This window comes from Pseudonaja textilis, chromosome 4 (genome assembly GCF_049901715.1).
Source record: "Pseudonaja textilis isolate UNSWEBS1 chromosome 4, rPseTex1.2, whole genome shotgun sequence".
Lineage (NCBI taxonomy): Eukaryota > Metazoa > Chordata > Lepidosauria > Squamata > Elapidae > Pseudonaja > Pseudonaja textilis.
Genome location: NC_141993.1, coordinates 68,220,236 through 68,234,946, shown reverse-complemented (window position 1 = coordinate 68,234,946; position 14,711 = coordinate 68,220,236). Strand labels below are relative to the sequence as shown.

At 41.7% G+C, this 14,711-nt stretch overlaps 1 protein-coding gene across 3 annotated transcripts in view; it reads right to left on the bottom strand.

The window, feature by feature from the left end:
- MED12L (mediator complex subunit 12L) overlaps window positions 1–14,711 on the bottom strand; it is a 188,167-nt gene that overhangs the window by 72,353 nt on the left and 101,103 nt on the right. The window lies entirely within an intron of this gene.

Here is a 14,711-nt window from a genome sequence, read left to right as displayed (position 1 = left end):
TAGAAAGCCATGAAGTAGTTCAAGCTTTTAGATGAAGCCTAAAGAAATGTCTAGAAACCAGTAATTACAAACTGATGCAAATCCATTTCTTTATTTCCATAAAGATTGCTGAAAGAAAGTCTAATAATTATCATCATTATATGCATTTTTAATAAGTGATCAGATAGCTAACAAATTATAATTATTGGGTTTTTTTCTATTACAAATAAATCTGCTTTAAACAATATAGAATGCATAATTTTGACATAAATAAGTATTATATCTGGCCTACTTATTACCGTAAATTTTCTGTTTAATAGAGATTACAAATATTCAATAAGCAAAAAAACATAGACCTATAAAATTATATAACAGCAGTACCATTACTACTCCAAAAATTCTTAATAAAGTCTATGTAGGTGGGAATTTGGGGTTTAATGTAATATAACTGCTATTTTACTGAAAAATGCAGTGTGTAAACTGTATTAAAGGTAATCCTCAATTTACAACCAAACTGACCCTGGAATTATGGTCATAAATCATTGCAGCTATAAATTGAAGCACCAAGTGACCAACTTCAAAATTACAGCTGCATTTTTAATAATGGTCATTAAATGAAATGCTGCAGTCATTTTCTCCAATGCATTTTTTGCTGGAAACTTTGAAATAAATGCTGGAAATCGGCCAAAAATGTTGCAAATTGTGGCCAGGTGACTGCAAGATGTTGTAAATGGTTATAAAGGTTAACTGATTGCCGAACATCTAGAATATAATCATGTGACCACGGAGGATATGACTGTTGTAATTGCAAGAATGACTGGTAAGGAGGAGGTCCATTGTAGCTTAGAATGATTCTACTGGTTGTTTTTTTACTGGAAAATGAAAAAGCTGACTTCAAATGAGGGAACAGATTAAAAGGACAGCAGATATAAAAAAAATAACAGAGCTAGACCTTGGAGACCTTCTAGACCAATCCCCTGCTCAAGCAGGATACTCTATACCATTCCAGACAAATTATTATCCAATCTCTTCTTTAAAATGTGCAGTGATGGAGCAACTGCAACTACTGAAGGCAAGCTATTCCAGGGATTAATTGTTCTGTTAGGAAATACTTCCTTATCTCTAGGTTGGCTCTTTCCTTGCTTAGTTTCCATCCATTTGTCCTGCCTTCAGTGCTTTGAAGAATGCATTGGCTCCCTCTTCTTCATGGCAGCCCCTCAAATATTGGAACACTGCTATCATAGGATAGGATAGGATAGGATAGGATAGGATAGGATAGGATAGGACAGGACAGGACAGAACAGAATATAATTCTTTATTGGCAAAATGTGATTAGACACACAAGGAATTTGTCTTTGGTGCATAAGCTCTCAGTGTACATAAAGAAAAAATAAAAATAAAAAATAAAATAAATTCATCAAGAATCATAAGAATCATCCTTAGGTGTTTTTTTTCATTAGACTAGACATACCCAATTCTTGCAGCCATTCTTCATATGTTTTAGTCTCCAGTCTTCTTAGTCATCTTTATTATACTTCTCTGCATTCTTTCTAGAGCAGAGTTTCCCAATATTTCTGGCGTTGTGAAATGGCAGTGGGAGGGAGGGAGAGAGAATGGATCTGTGCCAACAGCCCAGAAGTGGGCCATGACCCACGGTTTGGGGAATCTCAACATCTTTTTGTATAGCAACCAAAACTGGATGCAATATTCCAAGTGTGGTCTTACCAAGGCATACCATTAGAATGCTAACTTTTGACATCTCCAAACCAGATCCATAATCATCAGAAGATGGTAAGCATGTGTTCACAAGTGTTAATAGCCTTTTCCAATTCTCTCAATATGACATCTGAAGATTAACCCTTCAGAAATATAACTCTAATACATTACTGAGTTATTCTGTACTTCTGTTTCAGGCCATCTTATATTTAAGTACTTTGTAGTGTACTATGCATTTTGAAAGAAGCCTTTGTGAAAAAGTCTTTACTATGTTTTCCAGATTTTCTGCAAGAATTTCTAGATCTTCAAAACTATGGAGAACTTTGCAGTATATTTAAAATATAGCACAATGTGTTTTATAATTATATAATATTTATGCAGTATGTATTTTATAAAAAAGCTGAACTTTTGCTTTCTAATTTTCTAATTAGAAATATAATTTTCAAATACATTTGTTAGTATTTGCTTCCTCCATTTTGCACTGCATTTGATACTTTCAATGAATTGGGTAACTTAATATGTGCATCTAATCTTTTCAGATCAAAACATATATGCTCCTATTTGGTGAATTCTGCTTAGTAATATACTGTACTTGGCATAATATTAAACAAGTGGTACCTTGCACATTAAGCCAAAATCTATGGTCATGTTCTACAGACGTAAGCAGCTGCAATTTAGAATGAGGTCTCCATTATCGGAGATCCTAATGAGTGAAAATTAAGGACAGTTAGTGTTATGTCCCTGGAACTTACCAAAGTCCCCACCCAGGTCTGTTCATGCTGCGGGGGCGTTTGCTGCCCCTCATTGGCTGGCCTCCCTCGACAGCCGGCTATAAAAGCCGGCTGCAGGGTCCGGCCAGCCGCTGTTCGTTGTGAGCCTGCTCCAGGCAAGGCTAACACGTTCAGTCCTTTATTGCTCCAATAAAGTCTTGTTGCATCCATGCCCTGGTCTAGCCTCTCATTGCTCAACTACAACACTGGCGACGAGGATGGGATGGCTACCAGAGGCAACCCGCAACAGCTGAAATCACTAAAATCGCTGAACCGCAGCCGCGCCGTTGGAGAGCTCCGGTCAGCAAGAGCGAAAGTAATAGCGTCTGTAGCCGCTTGGTTAGCAAGCTACAGGCGAAAGTGGAGCGCTGCGAGCGCAGCCGCTCAACACGAAAGAGCGCGAAATTCAAACGGCTGTCGTTTGAATTTCTTGACGGAATACAGCGCGGTGCTGTTATTCCGAGTCACTGACGCCTACACAGGCACGAATTTTAAAGCGCTATCAGAGGCGGCTAGCCATTACCACCTACGCTCCCCAGGAGCGTGAAATTCAAAGCGCTGCCAACAGCCATTGCAGCCTTACCACATTGTTAGCCCAGAGAGAGAGAGCAGAGAGGTTCTGTGGAGCCTCTCCAGAGCTGTAATCACTAACCTATCAAGAGCACAAAGTGCCATTTTGTTGTCCCAGAGAGATTTCACAGCAGCCTAACCAGCAGAAGTCCTCATCATGAACTCCAACCCAGCTTTCCCACCGTTCAAGCCGGATGAAGAAAAATGGGAGTCATACAAAAATCGTTTTAATCACTATATCGATGCCATTGGTCTGGCTGATGCTGGGGAGCACAGAAAAAAGTCATTCTTCCTCAGTTATTGCGGAGCCATCGTTTTTGATACTGCCACAGCACTCGTTGCACCACGTGAGTTAAAGAATGTCCCCTGGGCAGAATTGCTAGAGATCCTCACCAATCATTACTTCCCCAAACCCTCACAAATCGCGAGGCGTTTCACCTTCCGGATGAGGAAGCAAGCGGAAAAGGAAACCGTCAACCAGTATATGGCCGCCTTGAGGACTGCAGCCCTTCATTGCGGGTTCGGGAACTATCTTGATGACATGCTCCTCGACCAGCTCGTCTGCGGGGTCAAAGACCTTCACCTCCAAAGGCGACTACTCGCCAAGAAGGACCTCAACCTCTCCCAGGCCATCGAGGAAGCCTTGGCAGCAGAACTGGCAACACAGTCAGCCACCGAAATTCAAGGTCCCGTTCCCAAACAAAGCTGTGCCACCGTTCATTCAGAAGAGGTAGTCAACGAAGATGATCCCAACGATCAAACAGACATCCACCGTCTCGCTCATGCCAAACAACCACAGGCAGGAACCAGGCAAGAAGGCATCAGCACACCCAAACACATCACCCTGTGCCTATCCTGTGGCGGACCTCACTCGAGAGCTTCGTGCAAATTCAAGGTGCCATCTGCAACAATTGCCACAAAAGGGCCACATCGCCAGAGTCTGCCAGGCCGGGCACAACTCAGCACAAAAGGTTCCTCCTTTTTCCCATTCTGGGCCACAAAGGCAAGTTCTAAATTGTCACACTTGCTACCATGCTAACCACACCTGTCACTCTATTAGTAAAATAACACTCTCCATTTTATTAGAAGGTAAACCTTGTCGTATGGAGGTTGACACGGGTCAGCGCTCTCAATCATCTCTTGGAGCACCCTCAAGAAAATCCAGCCCAGACTATCCAGAAACCAGCTCCAGAAGTGCCAGATCACCTTGAGGGATTATCAGGAAAGGACATTCCAGTACTCGGCAAAGGCAAGTTCCTTGTTAATTTTAAAGCTTTCAAAGGCCACCTGCCTCTAGTGGAGTTAACGGCAACCTCCCTAGTCTTCTGGGGCTTGATTGGTTCCCCTACCTCGGCCTAGGGTTAACAGGAGTCCATGCTGTCTCAGCTTCTGACACTGACTCCTTATTCACTGACTACTCAGACGTATTCAGCGATGAGTTGGGGTGTTATAATGGTACCCCATCTCATTTACGGTTGACCCCAAGCGGTCCCAGTACGGCTGAAACCTCGTAGAGTCCCATTCGCCATTCGGCCTAAACTGGACGCAGAGCTGGATAAATTATTAAAGCAAGGGGTCATTGAGCCGACAGACTTCGCCAAATGGGAGACGCCAATTGTCACACCCCTTAAAAAGATGGCAGCCTGAGAATTTGTTCGGATTACAAAACAACAATTAACCGCTTTCTACAAGTTAGCGCGTACCCAGTCCCGGTCATTCAACATTTATTGCATACATTTGAACCTGGCAACATTTTTGCCAAATTGGACATGTCACAAGCGTATCAACAGTTCCCTGTTGACAACCAAACAGCCGAACTGCAGACCATTGTGACCCACAGGGGTGCCTTCCGGTGCAGGCGTCTCCAGTTTGGCGTAAGTGTGGCCCTGGGCATTTTCCAATCCCTCATGGAGCGCATACTTCAGGGCCTCCCTGGCATAGTGCCCTACTTCGACGACATATTGGTCTCGGCCAGGGACAGGCCCCAGCTCTTCCAGAGAGTCAGAGCAGTGTTAGACAGGTTCAGACAGCATGGCCTCAAATTAAAACGGGAGAAATGTGCCATTGCCACTAAACAGGTGGACTTTCTGGGCTATAGAATTGACGCCTCAGGCATTCACCCCCTAGAATCCAAGGTCAAGGCAATTCATGAGGCACCCACGCCAACCACTAAAGCCGAGCTGCAAGCCTTTTTGGGATTATTGAACTTTTATGCATCATTTCTACCTCACAAGGCATCAGTAGCAGAGCCCTTACACAGGCTCTTAGATAAAAAAATCACCTTGGCACTGGGGACACAAGGAAGACACCGCTTTCGCGCAGTCAAATCACTGCTCACATCAGACGCGGTCCTTATTCAATTTGACCCACACCTCCCATTGGTACTGGCTGCAGATGCATCCCCTTTTGGGATTGGAGCCGTACTAAGCCATAGACTACCCAACGGCTCCGAGGCACCAATCGCTTTCTTTTCCAGAACGCTCTCAGCAACAGAGCGTAACTATAGTCAAATCGACAAGGAGGCTTTAGCCGCAGTGGCCGCTGTTAAGAAATTTCATGAGTTCCTTTTTGGCCACAACTTGAACTAATCACGGATCACAAGCCTCTCCTGGGTCTCCTATCTGGAGACAAGCAGACTCCACAAGTGTTGTCTCCCAGAATGACGAGGTGGACCTTGTTCCTGGCGGCCTATTCGTCAAGCTCATCCACTGCCCAGGAAAACCATTAAGCCACGCAGACGCCCTCAGCCGCTGCCCCTGCCAGCTCCAGCTGAAGACCTGCCCGGTCCATGCCATCTTCGATGTCACCGAGCTTGACCTCCCTGTCACCGCCCTCGACATCGCCACCAAATCCAAGACGGACAAAACTATCGCCCAGGTACTGGACTGGGTGAGGAGGGGGTGGCCGGGCTCTAACCTCGCAGCCGAATTCACACCTTTTAAGACCCGTCAACAGGAACTATCTAGCTTACAGGGCTGCCTGTTGTGGGGCACCCGGGTGGTCATTCCGGCCTCACTTCGCACACCAGTCTTAGAGGCACTACACGAGGGCCACCCGGGCATCGTCCGGATGAAGGCGTTGGCTCGGAGTTACGTCTGGTGGCCTGGATTGGACGACGACATCATCAAGTGGGTAAGCTCATGCCAACCCTGTCAGGAATCCAGACCATCCCCTCCAGTCACCACCCCCACAAAGTGGGAGAGCGCCAACGCGCCTTGGTCAAGGCTACACATTGACCTAGCGGGTCCCATACACGGCAAAACCTTCTTGGTGGTCGTAGATTCATACTCTAAGTGGATCGATGTGGCCCAACTATCCACGACCACCACGCAAGCGGTTACCAAGGCTCTGACCCGCCTATTCGTAATGCACGGCCTGATACCTTAGTTTCGGATAACGGCCCCCAGTTTGCCTCAACAGAATTTAGTCATTTCACCACCAATCTTGGCATCCGACACATCTTCACGGCCCCCTTTCATCCTGCCAGCAACGGGCTGGCAGAGAGAGCCGTTAGATCCACAAAAGAAGCATTAGCCAGATTCAGCAAGGAAGATTGGCATCACAGACTCTCCCGTTTCTTGCTAAGCCAACACTCAACCCCTTGCACGGTCACCAACAAATCCCCAGCTGAACTTCTGATGGGTAGACGCCTAAGGACTGTATTGGATAGGCTCCACCCTCACTATTGCCCTGATACCCCTCTCGCTTCAATGACGGGGTCAGAGATTTTGTCTTGCAGGAACATGTCTTCGCAAGAAACTATGCCGGAGACCCGCTTTGGATTCCTGGAGTGATAGTAGCCATCACCGGTCCCAGGTCGTACCGCGTCCAGCTGGAAGACGGCCGCATCTGGAGGAGACACCTGGACCAGCTAAGGAAGCGACAGGGCACCTTCGCCAGTGCCGGATCGTGGGCTCAGGTAGACCCCAGGTGCCACACCAAACGCTTATCGAAGACCGTGCCAGGATTCCTTCGCCACCACCACCCAGACCAAGGGAGCAGGCAGTAGACCAGGACTGCCCGATGGGTCCTCCACTTGAACCAGCAGACGGGGCCACGACATCACCGACCAGAAGCACCGTACCGGTACCAGCGCAAACCGCAGAGCGAGGCTGCACCCCATCACCAACCCTACCGGTTTCCTTTAACACTGAGACACTTGGTAACTCACCGAGTTACGACGCTCGGCGCCAGCACAGACCGCCCGCTTATTTAAATGACTATGCGTGTTCGCATCTGGGGGAAGGGGTGTTATGTCCCTGGAACTTACCAAAGTCCCCACCCAGGTCCGTTCATGCTGCGGGGCGTTTGCTGCCCCTCATTGGCTGGCCTCCCTCGACAGCCGGCTATAAAAGCCGGCTGCAGGGTCCGGCCAGTCGCTGTTCGTTGTGAGCCTGCTCCAGGCAAGGCTAACACGTTCAGTCCTTTATTGCTCCAATAAAGTCTTGTTGCATCCATGCCCTGGTCTAGCCTCTCATTGCTCAACTACAACAGTTAGTCTCATTAATTTGACAGACAATCAATCTTTTAAAACCATTGTTCCAGGAAAGAAAAGCAAAATCTTCTTAGAAGTTACCTTCTGCCATTGCAATATATTATACTGATAAGAGATAACATTTTTATTTTAGTGAACTTGAAATATGAACTTGAATAATAAAATGACAAATAGTATATTATTGTTGTTGTTGCTATTGTTACATTGCTATTCTTATTTAAAGAACATCATGCTGTTTAGAAAAGTTTTAAAGTCATGCAAAGATCTATGTAAACCCTTAAAAAATTTTATTATGCCAATTCTATGCCTGACTGATTAAGTAAAAATTGAAAATAAAAAAGGAGATGTATAGAAAATGAAAAGTAGAGAAAACCAAGGAAGAATACTTAGCCACAGTTGGAAACAAGAAAGCTAGAATTCTGACTAAATTGATATTAGTGAAGCAAACAATGAAAACATTTTTTAATAGATAAATCTTTTAGGCAATGCCTACAAATAATTTATATCAGTGATCAATTTATAGGAAGTTTGATTCAGAAGAAAGGGAGACTGCATTTTTTATTCTTTCAAAGTCCAAATTGATGTAAATTTAAACTTACTATTAAAATAACCTATTACACTGCTCAAAAAAATAAAGGGAACACAAAAATAAGACATCCTAGTTCTGAATGAATGAAATATTCTTATTAAATACTTTGTTCATTAAATAGTTGAATGTGCTGACAACAAAATCACACAAAAAATATCAATGGAAATCAAATTTAGCAACCCATGGAGGTCTAGATTTGGAGTTACACTCAAAATTAAAGTGGAAAAAAACACTACAGGCTGATCCAACTTTGATGTAATGTCTTTCAAACAAGTCAAAATGAAGCTCAGTAGTGTGTGTGGTCTCCACGTGCCTGTATGACCTCCCTACAATGCCTGGGTATGCTCCTGATGAAGTGGCAGATGGTCTCCTGAGGGATCTCCTCCCACACCTGGACTAAAGCATCTCCCAACTCCTGGACAGTCTATGGTACAACATGGCATTGGTGGATGGAGCGAGACATGATGTCCCAGATGTGCTCAATTGGATTCAGGTCTGGGGAGCGGGCCAGTCCATAGCATCAATGCCTTCGTCTTGCAGGAACTGCTGACACATTCCAGCCACATGAGGTCTAGCATTGTCGTGCTTTAGGAGGAACGCAGGGCCAACTGCACCAGCATATGGTCTCACAAGGGGTCTGAGGATCTCATCTCATACTTAATGGCAGTCAATCTACCTCTGGCGAGCACATGGAGGGCTGTGTGGCCCTCTAAAGAAATGCCACTCCACAGCATTACTGACCCACTGCCAAACTGGTCAAGCTGGAGGATGTTGCAGGCAGCAGAATGTTCTCCACAGCATCTCCAGACCTGTGTCAAGTCTGTCACATGTGCTCAGTACGAACCTGCTTTCATCTGTGAAGAGCACGGGGTGCCAGTGGCAAATTTGCCAATCTTGGTGTTCTCTGGCAAATGCCAAACATCCTGCATGGTGTTGGGCTATAAGCCCAACCCCCACCTGTGGACATCGGGCCCTCATACCATCATCATGGAGTCTGTTTCTGACCGTTTGTGCAGCCACAGGCACATTTGTGGCCCGCTGGAGGTCATTTTGCAGGGCTCTGGCAGTGCTCTTCCTGTCTCTCCTTGCACAAAGGCGGAGGTAGCGGTCCTGATGCTGGGTTGTTGCCCTCCTATGGCCTCCTCCATGCCTCCTGATGTACTGGCCTGTCTCCTGGTAGTGCCTCCATGCTCTGGACACTACGCTGACAGACACAGCAAACCTTCTTGCCACAGCTCGCATTGATGTGCCATCCTAGATGAGCTGCAGTACCTGAGCCACTTGTGTGGGTTGTAGATTCCGTCTCATGCTACCACTAGAGTGAAAGCACCGCCAGCATTCAAAAGTGACCAAACCATCAGCCAGAAAGCATAGGAACTGAGAAGTGGTCTGTGGTCACCACCTGCAGAACCACTCCTTTATTGGGATGTCTTGCTAACTGCCTATGCTTTCCATCTGTTGTCTATTCCATTTGCACAACAGCTTGTGAAATTGATTGTCAATCAGTGTTGCTACCTAAGTGGACAGTTTGATTTCATAGAAGTGTGATTGATTTGGAGTTACATTGTGTTGTTTAAGTGTTCCCTTTATTTTCTGAGCAGTGTATTTATTTGTGTAATTCTATATTATACCTCTGTGAAAACAGTATGGTAATAATCATACGCCAATCATGAAAGCAATGGGATAAATAGTAAATTATTATTGTTGGGTCCTGGGCCTAGTGCTTTTCCATACAGTTAATAATTTGGTTGAAGTGGAGGAAATGCTTATGAGCACTGCAGCTGACTCAGTTCGAGTTAGTGAATATATTAAAAGAAATAAAATGTGAAACCATCTGGATAAATTAGAGAAATGGACTTAAAAATAACTGCAATTTAACAGAGGCATATGGAGCCATCACTAAGGAAACACACACAAAAATTACAGATATAGGAGATATGTAATTTGTTAACATTTGCTACTTTCAAAAGTAATTAATTGCAACTAAATTTTCTGCATCTTAATGTTTTGTTAGTCTCTTTCCTCTTTACAAAGAAATCAGTACTGTTTCTCATTTTCAAAAATGCTTACCAAAAAAAAAAAGGAAAAAATCAGCTTTTCAGAATGGCAGTCATACTGTATTTACAACAAAGAGCTTCACAGATAAATGAAGACATAATCCTAATTTATTATCAGAAATATTATTGCATATTTATGAGTTCAAAATTAGTTTAGCATTAAAAGCCAAAACAGATTATGCTGTTAGTTAAGCTTTTTTATTTCTTTCATTCTTTTCAGGAAATCAAAGAATTCTGCAGCATTTTTTATAAAACGAAAAAAATCAAAATTCTGATGCTAGGATGAAGGTTGTAAATCCAAAAATAATCAGAGAAAACATCTCTTTTGCTCTATTTTTAGATGGTGTCAATTTCAAACCCTGCAAGAAGATTTCCTTCCTTTTCAAAAGCAGTCCTATCTTTGGTTTGTTCTGAAGGAAAAAATAAATCATCTTTAGCCTCCAGAGCTTTGGCAAGAACAAGGGGTGAGGCACTTTATTCTCTTTCATTCTTGTTCCGTTCATCACATTCACATTTGCAAGAGTGCAGCTTGTTTGAACTTTTTTTCTTTTAAACTAGAATAAAACCTCAAACTAGTTGGACATTCCCACGGTGAATGCCTCTCCATTGCATAACTTAAGTATTGCACACCAGTTAATTCAAATTACAATGCAAAAAGTATGCTGAGTTAACACAAAAATTCCAGATGGTATGACCTATTTCACAATAGCATACATTGCTTCTTTTGAATTTTTATAAAAACAGATGTGCTACTGCAAGGTTGTTCCTTAAAGAATTTATTAAAACTATAAGTCTTCTTTATGCTATAAGTTCTCTCCAACGTATCATGTTATCAAAACAATAAAGCTGTGAATTTATTTTGTATAATTATGTGTTCATTCATATTAATGCAAATTCCTATAGCAATATGGTTATGTAATCAGAAACAATCTGGGCAAGCAGCCTATTGAAATAAATGCAAAAGTACCAAATATGAACTTTTAATTCCTCCATTATCAGCATGAAGATAAACTAATGCTGAAACATTTTACCATCAAAACAGAAATTATTGTAAACAAACTAGGTATCTTCAGTATATCACTTGTACTGTACATAATATGCATTGTTCATACATTTAAAGATTTCAGAAATCTGAAAGGATAATTAAAAAGAGTTGGTGTTTCAGGAAGGAATATATGAAAAATTATTGACAAATACCATCAGGCCTTTGTATTAATACATGCACAAATATTAACTATGAATAACCCCTACAACAGTATGACTAAGAAAGAAAGAGGATATTGCTGAATAATAAGTTGTAGAAGAAGGCAAATTATGTAGCCACTGAATTAGAATTACGCCTTACCTACATTTTACATGGATTTGATACTACCCTTGCAAATGCTGGCAGTGGCCTTTGCTGATGTAAGCAGATCTCCTTCAATGTCTAGTCAATGACAAAAGCCTTCCATTCCATGTTACATTTGTGGATTGAAAGGGTTGGCTGAATATCAATTGTCTCATCTATTGTTGATCTTATATTAGGAAATTGGGAATTTAAGGTAGCCATACCCTTTTAGTTGAGGACACAGCCAAAAGACCCATAAGGGTAAAGGTTCCCCTCACACATACATGCTAGTCATTTCTGGCTCATCCCCATTACAAAGCCAAAGAGCCAGTGCTGTCTGAAGACGTCTCTGTGGTCATGTGGCTGGCATAACTATACACCGAAGGCTCATGGAATGCTGTTACCTTCCCACCAAAGTGGTTCCTATTTTTCTATTTTCATTTTTACATGCTTTCCAACTGCTAGGTTGGCAAAGTAACAGGAGGACTACAAGTTACAGAAGCTCACTCCATTATGTGGTGCTAGGGATCTGAACCGCTGAACTGCTGACCTTTCTGATTGACAAGCTTAGCATCTTAGCCACTAAGCCATAGCATCCCTTACGGTGATCCATACTGAGAACCAATTCCATGTGATGAACAACATATGAATGATACCTTGTAAATATATGCTAGCAAATTATAATGCATAACCAGTACTTCTCAACTTATGAACACAATTGAGCCCACAATGTCTGTTACGATGTGAGACATTTGTTTAGTGAGTTTTGTCCTATTTTACAATTTTCTTCACTAAAAAGTTGTTTAGTGAATCACTGCAATTGTTAAGTTGATAACAAGGTTGTTAAGTGAAACTGGCTTCTGAATTGATTTTGCTTGTTAGAAGGTCACAAAGGGTAATCACATGAGCCTGGACACTGCAACCAGCCTAAATACAGTTAATAGTTGGAAATGTCTGAATTTTAATCATGTGACCATGAGGATTCTGCAACAGTTGTAAAAGTGCTAATGTAGCTTTGAACAGTCACTTAACAAATGCTTGTTAAGTCAAGTATTACCTGTAATCACCCCTGATAGGAACAAATAAATCTCATTTAGAATATAAAAGAATGATAGGATAAAACTGCAAAAGAAGTTGAATGATTAAAGTATTTTGTCCTGCAAGAACAAATGTGAAGTTTATACAACTTGGGAAAATAAATGATAAAGAGACTGATTGAGTCAACAGTGGTAGGGTTTAAAAACTAAGTGAGAGTTCTATTTCAGAAAGAGAAAGAGAAGAAATAAGTTGGTTATAATAAATAAAGGAACTATGAAAATGAGGATAAGTAATCCATATAAACAAACTTGTAATAAATCTCCTTAATATTGTTACAATTATAAAATATAAAAATTTTTGTCATAAGCAAGTTCATCTTTAGGCCAAAGCCAAACAGGCACTGGCTTAACATGCCAAAATCTAAATCTATGAAATCACCACTTCATCTAAATCATTACAAAGTTTTAATCTTCATATCAGCAGAATATGGAGTCATCGGTCAATGTTGCTTAGGGGCACCTTGCTCTGGCAATGGTCACAAATGGCTCAGTGGCCAAACCAGCTTTTACACACTTTGTGAAGGAACGCATTGCAAGAGTGGGAGGTTTGCAGAATTATCTTATGGGGGGTGGTCAAAAAAGGCAAGATAGTGGACATGACCGATTGATAGAATCCATGTCCCTTCTCAAGTTGCCAAGATTGCAGTTTCACATCTGGGATTTAACTGATCTGAACATTAATTCTTGCAAACATATTACTAAAACAACCTGTAAGTAACAAACAAGATTTTAGAGGCTGAAAATGCCATCTTGATACAAGTTTGTCTGGCTTTTCATCCAATACGTGCAAAACCAACACATTTGTTTTTAAGTATTACCTCTACACTCGATAATATCTCTTCCCTGTTCATTCCCAGGCTATTATTTATTACAGAATTCTTGTTAATATAATTGTAATAGAAATGAAATAATACTCTATATAGATTCTGAACTATCTACTTTGTATTTGGCTCAATTTTTGTTACTAATGTCATGAGATTTTCCATTATCTGCTGATTGAGTTTAACAAGCCTTAGCTTGTTGAGCTGACAAAAAATGTTCATGTTAGAAGCAAACCAAAGCTCAATTTCAACTATCACAGTACAATAACTGTGTTAACCCACCCAACCTTTTTGAATGTACCAATTCAACTATATGTTGTGTCTATGTTTCCACAATATTAGTCCTACAATTTCTGGGCCCTAAAAATTGGGAAAATCACCAGATATAGAAAAAAGTAAAGGTAAAGGTGTCCCTAAGGGTTTTACTCTGCTATTTATGACCAACCTTAAGGGGAAGAGCTCATCTCTGTTTCTTCAACCAAAAAGTCAAGTTGCCCAAAGATGCTTCTGTGGTCATCTGCCCAGCATGACATCATACCACAGCACAGAATGTATGGCAAAACACGGAACTCTATTAATTTCCCATATGCTTACATGCAGTACCTATTCATCTACTTGTTTTTATATGCTTTCAAATTGCTTATTTGGAAGGAGCTGGGGCAAGTGATGGGAGCTCATTCCATCTTGTAGCCCTTGGGTCTTGAATTGCTGAGCTATAGACTTTTAATGGTTTAAGACTCAGCGTCCTAACCACTGAGTCACTGCGTCCCATAGATCACTAGATGGCAGCAAGGAAATTAAAAATATTCTTGTAGGCCAGATACAATACGCATAACAATAAAAGGAAATTAAAAAGACCCTTGTAGGCTGAATACAATACACATAACAATAATATGTAAGTTAATATAAATTAAAATAAACCAATTTATCAGCAATATGCAAAAAATTAGCTCTAATTTAGTATTATTTTCATGAAAGAAACTGAAGCTTTAATTAAATAACAATGACATTTAGACAGAAATAGATCGTCATATTTCACAGGATGTAAAAGGCACTTTAGAAAATGCTTTCATTCTGGATTTTACAGAACTATTCAGGTAGTTGTCAATTAGAGACTGGCACATTATTGACTGCAATTATGACAGTGATGAAAACATCTTTACAATCAGCCCTCACATTTACAATCTTTGCAGGTCTGTAAGCAAACCTGTAAGCTGAAGTAAGATCATAAACACAATCACAAGTTCACATAATGACTACTTCACTTAAGTGCCTGTCCCAACTGCATTT